The 13,232-nt window shown below is 40.1% G+C and overlaps 1 protein-coding gene across 1 annotated transcript in view; it reads right to left on the minus strand.

Annotated features, from left to right (window-relative positions):
• eps8l2 (EPS8 like 2) overlaps nt 1-9,893 on the minus strand; it is a 124,424-nt gene extending 114,531 nt beyond the window's left edge. The window contains exon 1 of the mRNA XM_052028923.1: nt 9,560-9,893. The gene's annotated coding sequence lies outside the window, so the exon portion shown is untranslated. The remainder of the gene's footprint in view (nt 1-9,559) is intronic.
• Between the last annotated feature and the right edge of the window lie 3,339 nt (nt 9,894-13,232).

The following is a 13,232-nucleotide window of genomic DNA, read 5'->3' on the forward strand; positions in this document are numbered from 1 at the left end:
ATTTAGGAGGGGATACGAGGGGGACCTTCTTTACCCAGAGAGTGGCAAGTACCTGGAATGCGCTGCCTGAGAATGTAGTTGAAGCTGGGTTGCTGACAGCATTTAAGAAGTGTCTAGATCAGTACTTGAATTGTCTATGGACCAAGTACTAGGAGATAGGATTAATACTGAAGGGTGCCCACTGGTCAGAGTGGACAAGCTGGGCCGAGTGCCCTGTTCCCATTCTGTATGATTCTGACTTTCTAGATTCTTGAATGAAGGTAAAATTTTCAAAAATTCCAAACAACATTAGTAAGATCCATTGCAGATCTGCTTTGAGTTTTCCATTAAAATATAAAAATATGTTTGAGCATGGTTTTCAAATGAGATTAACAGGAGTGGAAAGCAGCAAGTTAAAGATTTTAATTTGTCCATATAGTATGTCAAAACAGGTTGACTAGGGTCACATTTTGGCAATGTTACAGAGGTGAGGCATGTGACATGCACAGACTCCAGTGTGACCACGGCAGTGGAATTTTCAGTGATGGATGGGTCCAAGAGCTCAGTGATGTCCTAACTGTAGGAATTAAAACTGAATTTTATGAGAGCAAAGGGTCTCAATTCTCTGATCTTTGCTGTTTTGAGTGAAGAAATGACAGGTGACCACCATCACCTACTTTACACAGCAAAGTGTGGTGGGGTGTCCTGTGGTAAAATAGTAAACAGAGTGACGAACTGTGACATGAATATCTTCAGGCTTTATATGCCTCACCAAGCTTGCCTATCTGGCAGATATATTGGATCACATCAATCACTTGCTTCTGTTTATGCAGGGAAGTGTATCCAGTGCATTTGAAACAAAAGGCAAGATCACAACTTTTAAGAAGCAGCCTAGTAATGGGCACAATTGTCTTAACATGTTCCCATCTTTAGCCATGACAAATGATGACTTTAAACATGAAAATTACATTTTCTAAAGGGAAATAACATGCGCTTAAAATCAACTCTCCAAATATTCAAGGAATATTCCCCCTTTCCCACCATCTCTGATCTATAGAAAGGAAGGCAATGGATCTGTGCCCTTTCTCATCTATTAGATACCAAGACTTGACAACATAAAAGAAGTTACTGGACTTGTAAATTAATTAGGCATGAAATTACAATGTCACAACCTGACTTTACCTGCTTTCTGGATTAAAGTCATTACAAAATATCCAGAACTCAGGGGATGTACAGTCTAAAGCTTACTATCATTCCACTCTATTTACCTTTGTGAAGGTGGATTTTCAGCAATGAATGTGGCTGAAACCAAGCACCAAAAATGACTCAGCGTTGGAAAGATACTTTTGAGCATTTTTGTCTAACATTCTTCCCTGGATCAAAAAGATTGCATCAATGCGGTAAAAAAAAATCTCTTTAGAATATGGTGACTGATCCATTAACTAAGTTATCTGTACTGTGCAAATATGGAACAAGAGAGAGAGCTTGATCTTGTTATTATGCCTTTTATTATGCTTTTATAAAATGGTAAATCAGCTCTGAAGTTTACTTTGCAATGTGTGTAAAAAGTAAAGCACTTTCCACCTCAACTCTACCATAAGACAAGACCCACATTTTAAAATAACAATGCTCCTTTCCTGTAAAGGTTTCTTCTGAAATGTATTGTTTTTGTACTAAGTAGGGTGAGTTTCAGATTATTTATTTAATTAAACCCCAGTGTGTGCATCTCATTTTATTTCGAGCCTCTGAGCACAAATCCAGCAGTCAAAACAAGAGACAAAAATGCCCAGAACCTGGAAAAAGCTCCTGACTAGCTTGGATAGCCAGCTGGTCCCCAGTGTGAAACAAGTAAGAGAAACATTGCTATAGCTTGCTTCATGAGATCACTTTAAAACTGAAAATGTACAGCTGAATTCTCATGCTTGAAACACAGGTAATTAAACTCGAGACCAGTGGGTAGCACAGAAGTTTGTAGATTCTTCTACCTACATGGGGACTTAGATAGTAGACCCAGGCAATGTCATCTATTGATTCAAATCCTTTTTAAAATGTAGGCCAAGTCTTTATGGTAGAGTTGAAGGGAAAGTGTTTTTCTTTCACAAATTTTCTATGCCCAGAGTAAGCTGCAGATATCAGTATATCATTTTTACAAAAAAATAATTAAAGGTATATAACAAGATCAACCCCTCTCACTGTTGTTCCACATTTGCACAGTACAGCTAATTTAATTTAAGGAAATGAATCAGTCACCATATTCTAATTAGAATTCTGTGCCAACCGTATTGATGTTTAATTGTGGCCATATGCGTAACCTGTCAGGTGACCATTATAGGTTCTGTTGCTGTATAATGGATACAGGGAGATCTACTGGCCAATCTTTTCCCATGTCCCAATATCACTAGAAACATTTTATATAGTCATTATCTTTAGGTGGCTTTGAGCAACTTGACTGCCTTGTCTTCAACATTACAACAGTGATTACACTACACAGATTATACAGTGCATCGGATTTTGCTTGGATTTTGTGCAGATCATGATAATGTTCTAGCCGTGGCCACAGACTAACTTCAGGCTAGGGAAATGGATGTGATACCCTCAGCACAACACAAGTGCAGTTAATGGCATACTGCACCATCGAGCAGCCTGCAAATCCAGGTGACCTTACTGGTCTGTGAAAGGGTGAAGGAGAGGAATTCTACTCTACTGGAGTGGAGGTAGTTTGTGACCTGCTGAGGGCAGTGGTATGCTGCAGACTGTGAAATGTTTCTTTTTATTCTTTATGACTAAATATGTCATGATTGTCCTCCCGATCTCTTTGTATTACGTGTATAATTACCGATGTTATATGTACTATTCTCTATTAATTTGAAAATTAATAAAAAGATTGAAAAAAGAAGAAATGTTTCAATGTGCCCTGTACTGAAAAGAAAATTATGAAGTTGTAGAAATTAATAGCCACCATTCCTTTTACAGCTGCAGTTTTACCTCTCTGTACCTCTTTGGTGGAGTCTACTGAGACAGTGGATCTCACTGCAGGACAACTATTACCATTTAGGGCAACAAACAATCTGTTGGAAGAACTCAGCGGGTCAAGCAGCACCTGTAGGAGGAAAGGACTCTTCACCCATACACCCTCTTCACAGCCTCATCCAATGCCTTCTCCCAGTCTTTGGCAGCTTCCTCTGGTCTCCACACTAACTCCTCATCCTCCCTATCTTGTTGCACGGCTAATGGAATTGTTACCAATGATGTCCTTTTCCAGTCTTAACAGCATTCACCTCCTTCTGCAATTAGTACAAACTATCAAATTAATACAAGCTAACAAAACTGGTACAAGGTCTGGCAAAAGGTGTAACATGGGGCAAGCACAGGGAAAATGTAATCCAAGGCACGACCTCTCCTATAAATTATTAACCACACTCAAGATGCATGATTGTGTTTAATATGCCTCTCCAAAAGGGTGAAATTTAAATTGCTGTACAGACTCTGTGGTGTTATTCCCTCCAGAACTCCCTGAAGCAGACAGGAATGAACCTCAAATGAGTGATGATCCCTTTATGCAGGAAAGGGAGGGTGTGGTTTCCCACCATTAAATGCTGAGTCCTCTGTGCAAACCAGGCATATGCTGTTAGCTGCATTGTCAAAGTCCAGTGTTCCAGAGGTGGTATCAAATTAGAGTTACACAACAAGTGATGCCATAATCTGCCCTCTTTGCATGCTTCCAATGTGTGCACCTACCACCACCCTTCCCAACATGGTAGATGGTGTGTACTGCACAATAAATTAATACGACTGAGTCCAAGCAAGAGAAAATGTGGAGCTAAATTTCATGGCCAATATTCTTCCACTATATATCCACTGGTAGGGATACAAAGATAAGAGAAAGCTTATTTGCACTGTAGGCATCATTTTCTAATAGGATTACGGCTGCCATCTGTCTGGTTTTAATAAAGAGCTAGGTTTTCAAGTGAAGGAAGATCGACAATGAACAAAATAAAAATGCATCTCTTTAAATAAAAGTAGTTTTTTTAATATATAATGCTGGGAACTTCATTCATATTCATGGTTGACAAAAGGCACCTTCAACAAAATTATCCTTCTCCAATCCATACTTTGTCTATGTCTGATTTTGGGCTCGGCCTATGGTGTGACCCCTTTTGCCATCCTATCCTAGGTAATTCCGATTGTTCCAGAGAATCATATCTACTTGATTTTTAACCAATATAATTTTGAAAATGAACTGCAGTCTTTCACTAAAAATAATACTGGCTCGTTTTCATGACATTGACTTGAGAGGAGTTTTCAGATGCCTGGTGCATGAGTCAGGGAAAGGTCCAAGGCTACAAGTTTTTTCACTGAACTCCAAAAACAAGATGGTGCTGAACTGTTGAATATCATGGATCAATTTTATGCACCTTTCTAGGTATCTTAATACACATTAGGAAATTTGTCTTCTCATTTTTCAGCAGGATTTCCTTTCTCTATAGCAGATTTGTCCAGTATGAAACCACACTTGAATGTTGTCAGGAGTAGTGCAACATACAAAATTTGTCTGCAGTGAGATTTTCAACCTCACTGTCTGAACAATGCCAATTCTTAATTACTGAAAGAAGAAAATGCTTGTGCTATCATTCTGTTTCCCTTGAAGGGCCAACAATCAAACTGGATTCTTTGTTCTCACTGAGATCTCTGACCTTGAATACAACATTACATGTACCTTGGCTGCATTGTGCACAGAGCCTTGGTCACAATCATACTTAGTTTCCTGGGCCCCAGAATGCTGCTGATCTCTACCACACTTCAGTTTCCTGCTCACAGCTGCACGAGTCAAACACTGGAGACTTTGCCAAATTCTCATTCAGTTCACAGAAGCAGGCAGAATGAGAACAGGCATCTGCTTACACTATAGTGTAGGGGCAGGCACGGTAGTGTAGCAGTTAGCGTAACGCTTTACAGCACCAGCAACCCGGGTTCAAATCCGGCCACTATCTGTAAGGAGTTTGTATGTTCTCCCCGTGTCTGCATCGGTTTCCTCTGGGTGCTCCGGTTTCCTCCCACATTCCAAAGACGTACAGGTTAGGAAGTTGTGGGCATGCTATGTTGGCGCCAGAAGTGTGGCGACATTTGCGGGCTGCCCTCAGAACATTACGCAAAAAGATGTCTTTCACTGTGTGTTTCGATGTACATGTGACTAATAAAGATATATCTTATCTTATAGGCTTCCTGAAAGTCCAGGTACTCAGAAACTGCATTTATTTCCTTACAGAGGCCTTCCTGGTAACTTCTGCCAGGATTACCTGTAGTCCTGGAGGGTCTCTGTGGCCACTGTTCTGCCCAGCCTGTCTTGGTCTCTGTAGCCCCCCGGTAATACACTCCCATCTCCTTTCATCTTTGCTGCATCTATTCATTTAGTACCAGTAGCTAGAAGAGTGTATTATGTACTTTTAAGAGCTGCCTGCAAAGATTGCATGTTATGTGTCAGTTGCTAGAGAACTGTGAGAATTTACAACCTAACATTAAGGAAACTGCACACAAACCAACAAGAACACAAGAAAATAGAAGCAGGAATAGAACACCAAATCCCTCTGGCTACCCCACTGTTCAATATGATCATGGCTGATCTATGTTGGCCTCAGGTCCTCTTCTGTGCCAGTTCCCCATAGCTCTCATTTCCTCAAATATTTATCTATCTCCACCATAAGTATTTCTAATGATCTAGCCTCCACCACCCTCTGGGGGAGAGAATTCCAGAGGTTCACTACTCCCTTAGTGAAGAAATATCTATGCAGCTCAGTTTTAAATGACCAGCTCTTTATCTTATAACTATGTTCCTTTTTTGAGACACCTGCACTAGTGAAAACATCTACCCTGTCAAGCCCCATTAGGATCTTGTAAGTTTAAATAAGGTCACCCTTCATTCTCTTAAACTCCAAGGAATACAGACCTAAAATGTTTAGCCTTTCATGATAGGACAACTTTCTCATCCCAAGAATTAGCCTGGTGAATCTCCTTTGGACTTCCTCCAATGCTACTATATCCTTTTTAAGTAAGGGGGCCAAAACTAGGAGCAGAACTCCAGGTGTGGCCTCACTGACACTGTACAATTGTAACAAAACATCTCTATTTTTAAACTCCGACCCTCTCATCATAAAAGGCCAAAACGCCATTTGCCTTCTCAACTACTTGTTGGACCTGTCTGCTAACATTTTGTGATTCATGCACTAGAACACCTAGATCCATCTGTACTTACTCATTTGCATTCACTGTTTAGATAATAATCCGCCTTTTGATTCCTCGTACTTCCCCACATTAAACACCATTTGACAGATTTTCACCCAATCACTCAATCTATCCACATCCCATTGCAGAATCACAATGTCCTCATCGCAACATACTCTGCCACCTATTTTTCTATCAATGTCAATCTCAGCTTAGTATTAAAAAGGGAAACCAGACAATGCTGTTCTACGAACCTCACAGTTGAAGCTCTCTATCTGTATTGACTTCCACAGAGCATTGGCGTTTCCCAGAACACGACTTTAATGCCAAGCAAAAGTAGTACTGAGGAATTTAAAGGCCCAGGTCTCAATACCGACAGCAATACCCTACAATTTGGGAGGCTTCCTGGAGTTGCTTGAGATTGGTTTAAGTGCGCAGTAGATTCAGAACATCAGGACAGCACAGTTGCTCGTAGAGCTGCTGCCTCACAGCTCCAGCAATCTGGGTTCAATTCTGACCTCCAGAGCTGTTTGTGTGGAGATTTTATATTCTCCTTGTGACTGTATGGGTTTTATCTAAGTTTCCCCACATCTTAAAGATATGTAGGTCACTAGGTTAATTAGCTGCTGTAAATTGCCCCTAGTATGTAGGTGTGTGATAGAGTCTGGGAAAAGTTGATGGGAATGTGTCTAGAATAAATGGGATTGTTGGAGGATTAGTATACATGGGTGCTTCATGGTCATCATGGACTCAGTGGACCAAAGGGTCTGCTTTCATGCTGTATGACTGACTTCCATCTTAATTTCCCATCTGGAATGTTTACTGGCTGCCCAGGAAAGATGGCACTGTGCTTGCCCATAAATGCTGCCAACTGGAAGGTCTGTAAAAATTTTAATAAATTGTGGCTGGCATGAGACAAACTAACAACTCTAATTTTATCTATCATCCTTTGCACAAAACACTAAGATTTCTCTCCTGATTAGTTTCCATGAACAAGCTCCAGTATTAATCAGCACCAGTTCATTACCAATCCTAGAAAACCTTCAATCAATAAGGGGGAAAAGTAAAAAAGAGACAAAATCATACAGCAACGGAAACAGGCCCTTCAGCCCACCAAGTCTGCACCAACCATCTTGCACTCATTTACACTAATCCCATTTTATTCTCCCCATGTTCCCAATTTGAAGGTAAAAGTAATTAGAATTCAATGGAACATCGATACTCAAAAATACCCCTTGATATAAATGGAAAGTAGAAAGCTGTGAAAGTATTCTCATGGCCACGAGAAGGTGCTCTTTTGTATTACTCATAACAGTACATGACTGCCATGCATGAGCACACAGATCTAGGATGGGGAATAGCATAAATACCACTGGTGTGAAGAAATTACCTTCGCTGCTTTTGGGACACACCAAGGCTATGAATATTTTCTAAGGTATCAGCATGAGGAGACTATTGGAAAGGCCATAAGAAACATACTGTAGATATTGAAAATCTGAAACAAAATAGACAATACTGGAGATGCCCTGCAGGCAGCATCTGTGAAGAGGGAAAAGGTCATTGACCTAAAACATTGAGTATTTCCAGCTTTTTCTGTTCCTTTAAGACTGTGAATAATTTTTGAGGTATCGGTACTACACAACTACTCAAAAAGGCTGCTTTCAAAAGTACTTTTGCTATCATAGGCAAACCTGCAATATATGTAAATGGCATTTATGAGCTGCTGAATTGTTGGAGAAATTAGGTCTAAAGGTTAATAATTCTAGGTCTATCACACCAAAGAAATCTTATCATAGACCTACAACTCAAATTCCTTGTGACACAATGATGTCGAGATTCACTGGAGCTGGGGAGGTGCCCTCAAGCATTCACCACATGGCATGCTATGGTCATGGGCAAAGTTCAGCGAGGCCCATGACCCAAGACATCAGGTGTTATTGACTGGTGCTTAGATGCATTCCTTTGTACTATACGTCAATGAGAAGTACATGAAGGGAAGTATCAGGTTAAGTCCATGACTGGGGCTGGATACAAGGGTAATAGAAAGGGGCAGCAGAGGCATCACAGGTGAGGGATGGCTTGTGTTCAGGGATTGGATCAAGGCCTTAGTCTGTGAGTTGAAAGCTGGATGGGGGAAAACAGGCATCAGTACTGAAGCTGATGATGAATGATGAGTTTGGTGGGTGGAATTTGGGGTCACTATCATGGGGATTTGTGGGGGGGGGGGGGGCAGTGTTCACAAAGAAGTGGTGGTAAGTAAGGAAATGGATCTGAATGAGGTTTCCAGCAGAGGGCTGGAACTTGCTCAGGAAGCAGCACTATTACAAATGGTTGCTTTGAGAATACCCAATGACAGGTGCATTTCAGAACAATGGCCAAATTGCCCAGGCAATGCTCTGAAGGGATGTTGCATGGGAAATAATATCATTCGACCAGCACATGTGATTTGTGAACAGGTTTTCCAGACAAGCATGGTTCAACCCATAAATACATTACAATTGTGTTTCACTTTGGAAATAACTAATTCTCATAGACAAAGCACTTAAAACATAAAAAAATCTACATTTCAAGACATACATATCTTATTATCTCCATTACTCTGGTTTCTAAACATAGTGAATTCCAAAAGACAGTTTAACCTAATTCCAAATTGGACCTAGTTTCAAATTCCGACTTACTCTCTGGATACATGATATAATTGAAATACACATATCATCTTAAATGCCATTGGAGGGGGTATTATATCTAATTTGTAATGCAAGAGGATTAAAAGCTGCTAATCACCATGGGTAACTTGATGGTGAAATTATAGAACTATAAAGACTTTTTTTTAAAACTGTTACTCCTCCCCTGCTTCTGCAATGCCACCAGCCTAGCACAGCAAACAACCCCCTTCTGCCCTTTATCCAACCATCTCCATGGTGGCCTGAGCAACGGTTCCCTTTACTATAAACACCTTTCAGTATCTGGCACACTCTGCACTAACACAAATTGTCAAGCACCATTTATTCCGAGCCACATACAAATCAAAGGGAGACTTGCTTCGTAACATGCAACCACAGATGCCCCCTTCAGACAATACAATGAAGGTCAATACAGGTATATATCAGAGTCGGTCTTCACAGCTGAACATCCACATCCAAATAACTGGTAAATCCCTCGAAGAAATAATTCATGCTATGTGATGAGGGGACACTTTAATGAGCCCCTATCACTACAGAACCAGTTTTGGTATTAATTACATGGATTCCCTTGACAGCAAGGTTAGAAACACAGGTAGTTCAGAACTTAGTATGTGGCCAGCCATCTAAAATTACATACTATATTTGATATGAAGCAGAAAAACTGTCAAATGACTTACCGATAAACAAGCCACTGCAAGCACCTTCACTCAAACTTTTCAGCCATTAAACCTGCTTGTACTTTTACCTTTAGGTGAAGAGTCAATACTTTATTTCCTCCCACCTCCCTGTCAGTTGAACTTTGTTCCTACAGATAATCAGTCTTGCAATACCAGTGCAACCAATTTTCTCTGCGTCACTCTGCCTCTCCAGTTTCAGATTCACTTATTGCTTGAGCAAGCTATACCAGCACACCACCTGCTTGCTTGCCAGCTGTCTCTGTTCAGTTGGCTACATGCAGCAGAGGAGTGTTAACACCCTGTGCTGCAAGAAGAGGCCAAACTCACACTGGATACCAGCTCTACAGGTGGGAGGGACTTAAAGCAGTCAAGCAGGTTACGTTGGAAACCAGCACAGCTGTTATTTAAATGGAGCAGACACACTGTCTATCATAGCTGCTATTTCAATTAACTGAATGCTCTATTGCTGTTTTTTTATACAATACAATCCAGTGTATGCCTCAATAATTAAACAGGTACCAAGACTTGAAAAACTGCAGTATTTATCACTTAGAAGAACTCAGAACCTTTGATAAGGGATAAAAGAGATGAAGGATAGAAAAAAAAGTTGGAGGACCAACAAAGGCAAAAATCAAAGAATATTTTTATTAAGAAACTATTGAAAGAAGGAGAAAGATTCAGGATGATGAAGAAAGGTGGAGAAGGAGTAGGTGGAAAGTGTAGTGAAGCTACATCTGGAAAACCACTGAAAATGCCCTGCAGATGACCAGTTACAGATCCATAAGTGGTTAAAATACACAGCTTTTATGAGCATGAGAAACAGCAAATATTAGCACTGCTTCATACTGATTGAGAAACAAACAAATGCTCATAAACACAGAAGTGGCATATTGGGAGGTGGTCTGTGTGTAGCTATCATGGAATTGGTGTGTTGTGCATTAAATCAACTCTAGAAAACACCTGGAGCTTCAGAATAGGAGCCAACATTCTGCTGAACAATTAAAACAGGTGCTTATGCCACACCGACAATTATGTTATGTCACATACATACACGACTCATTTACAAATAAATAATTTACCCCGCTTTCTCGCTGAAAATATATTTCAGCTATTAACATTAATTATAGGTCCAGTTTATTGACTAGCTTTCTCTTCTTAGCTGGTGGTGTAGGTGTTCCTTGATCTGGAGAGAGTTCCTGACTCAACTCACTGTTGACTCATGTTATTTCTTTGGTAATTAGGATGTGAATCTAAATTTTGCTTCTTTTTCAACTGCTGTCCCTCCACCCTGTCCTCCAAGCTGGACTCTCATGCTCAATTCCACACTCCTACGCTGTCTAATTACCTTGTCTGCACTTAAACTTCCATTTTGTCCCATTTCCTGCCTAAACAATGGCACTGTTCCACTCTAGGCTTCTCTGGATTACATTACAAATTCTCCTCCTCTTTCACGGTGCCACTTGCGATTGCTGCCTTTTAATTGCCATTGCCTGAGCAATGTGAATATACAGACTGACTTTGGACCAGAGGTCATTACAGATTTTGATATCCCAGCAATCTTCTCTGCCTGGTTGTCACTCTTGACATCATGCCAATTTTTCCAGTGAACAGTTATATGGGAGAGACCATGAAGAATATGGATTCAATTCAGTCTCAACTAAGCCAGCTGATCTCATGGGGAACCAGGAACTGGATATCTGGCTATAATGATTAGCTGTGATTCAGTTAGCAGCTCTTTCTCCTCTGTCAGAAATTTCCAAGTTCAAGTCTCACTCTAATCTTTTTGGATGCTATATTACATTGACGCCCTGCCTGGGGCAGTCCGAAAGAATTGTTTTGAAGAAGGGTTGTGAGTGTCTTGACCAATGTTTATTGCTTATCCAGCATTACTAATCATTCCTAAATTGCTATTGTTGGGAGCTTTCTCTGTGCAAAATGACAGCATTGTTTCCAACATTTACCATAGTAAATACACTTAAAAATGATCATTGATAGAAGAACACTTCAGGATATTCCCAAAGGGACATGAAAGGTGCTATATAACTGAAAGTGTTTTTCAAATTGTCCTCACTATTTCTGTGTTATGGAAAGAAAATCAGTCAGAATTCCCATGGTTGATCACAGTCTAAAAGTGAGTTTGTTTTAATGCCAACCTAAGGACAGGGCATCCTAGTACCTACCAATGCTTACTGTCAAGATTAATGCATGAACGTAAGTTAATAAGGATACAACATTTGAAACCATAGTTAGGAAAGGAATCAATTCTCTCATGACAAGAGGAAAGATTATTGCCTATGGTGAGGTTCAAATGGAAAGCTGTGTATCACTAACCTTTTTTAAGTTTGTTGGTAAGACAACTTCTAAGAACAAAAATAAGCAGAAAATGGAGAGCAACGTGGAAGTTAATAATTGAGTCTCTGTGGTAGTCAGATCTTTAATTTTACATAAGGGAATCTTTGCTGTTGAACTGTAGGTCTCTGAGCATAAAATCGGTCTTTGCTGATTTACTTTGCCTTCCTTTCCTTGGCACTGAGTTGTGTTAGAGTGAGACTAAAACACTTTGGGAGTTTTTAACACATTCATGAGCTGTGTTACCACTAGCAAGGCCAACATTTATTGGTCATTTCTAATTCTCCCTGAACTAAATGACATGCTAGGCCATTTCATGCAGCAGTTAAGAGTCAACCATACTGCAAAGTGTTTGGAGTAAATAAGGACAGCAAATGTCCTTTCCCTAAAGGGTATAAGGGAAGCAGATGTGTTTTTTATTTAATGGGCTCATAGGCACAATTATTGATGCCAGCTTTTTATTCTAGTTTTAGTCATGTTGCTGAATTTAAATCGTTAGCTGCTGTGGTTATGTTTTGAACCTACACATTGGCCAAGGCCTATGGATTATTTGTTGAGTAAAATCATTACTTTAGCACCTACCCTCATTATTGCAGAGATGTATAAGTAATGAGCCATCCAGTACAAAATGGATAGTGAGTATATGAACTTAGCAACACGAGTTACTCAAGGCTGTTTTGGTATTGTGAGATTGTACCTGATCTACAACCCACTTCTATTTTCTCATGTTTGCACCTGTTTGCTCCCAGGTTTAGTACAAAATATATTATCCACATACTACATTTATTTGTTGAGACAGCCTGTATTGCTTTTGTAGCAAGAGATGCTTCTTAACTTCTCTGCTGAATGGCCTGATTCTGATTTTAAGGTTAATGACCCCAGCAGAGAAGTTCCTATACATAATACTGCAAAGTACTGCAAAGTGCTGCAAAGTTGAAAACTAGACTAACCTGAAGGGAAGTAATGTTGCACACACTTCTGGGCATGGAGACATTCAACTCTGACTTTTGGTGGGATGTTCATTCACATTAGCTCCTTTTGTCACAGTGCAATCAACAACAGTGCAAGGCCCAACAATCAGCTTGAGCATAATTTTCATCCTGATTGGTCTGATAGATTGAAGTTCTTATATACTCATAGAACAAGCTTGCTTTGCTGAAGCTGTGGTATTTAATCGACCAACATGCAAACTGCATTCTTTCTCCTCACTAAGATCTCTGACCTCCTGTGACCTCAACTACACTGTCACAAGTGTGTCTGAACAGCTTTGCCTATGGAAACAAAGGTCACACTATCTCTCTGTCTCTGAGCCTCAAGATTATTC

Source organism: Pristis pectinata, chromosome 14 (assembly GCF_009764475.1).
Source record: "Pristis pectinata isolate sPriPec2 chromosome 14, sPriPec2.1.pri, whole genome shotgun sequence".
Lineage (NCBI taxonomy): Eukaryota > Metazoa > Chordata > Chondrichthyes > Rhinopristiformes > Pristidae > Pristis > Pristis pectinata.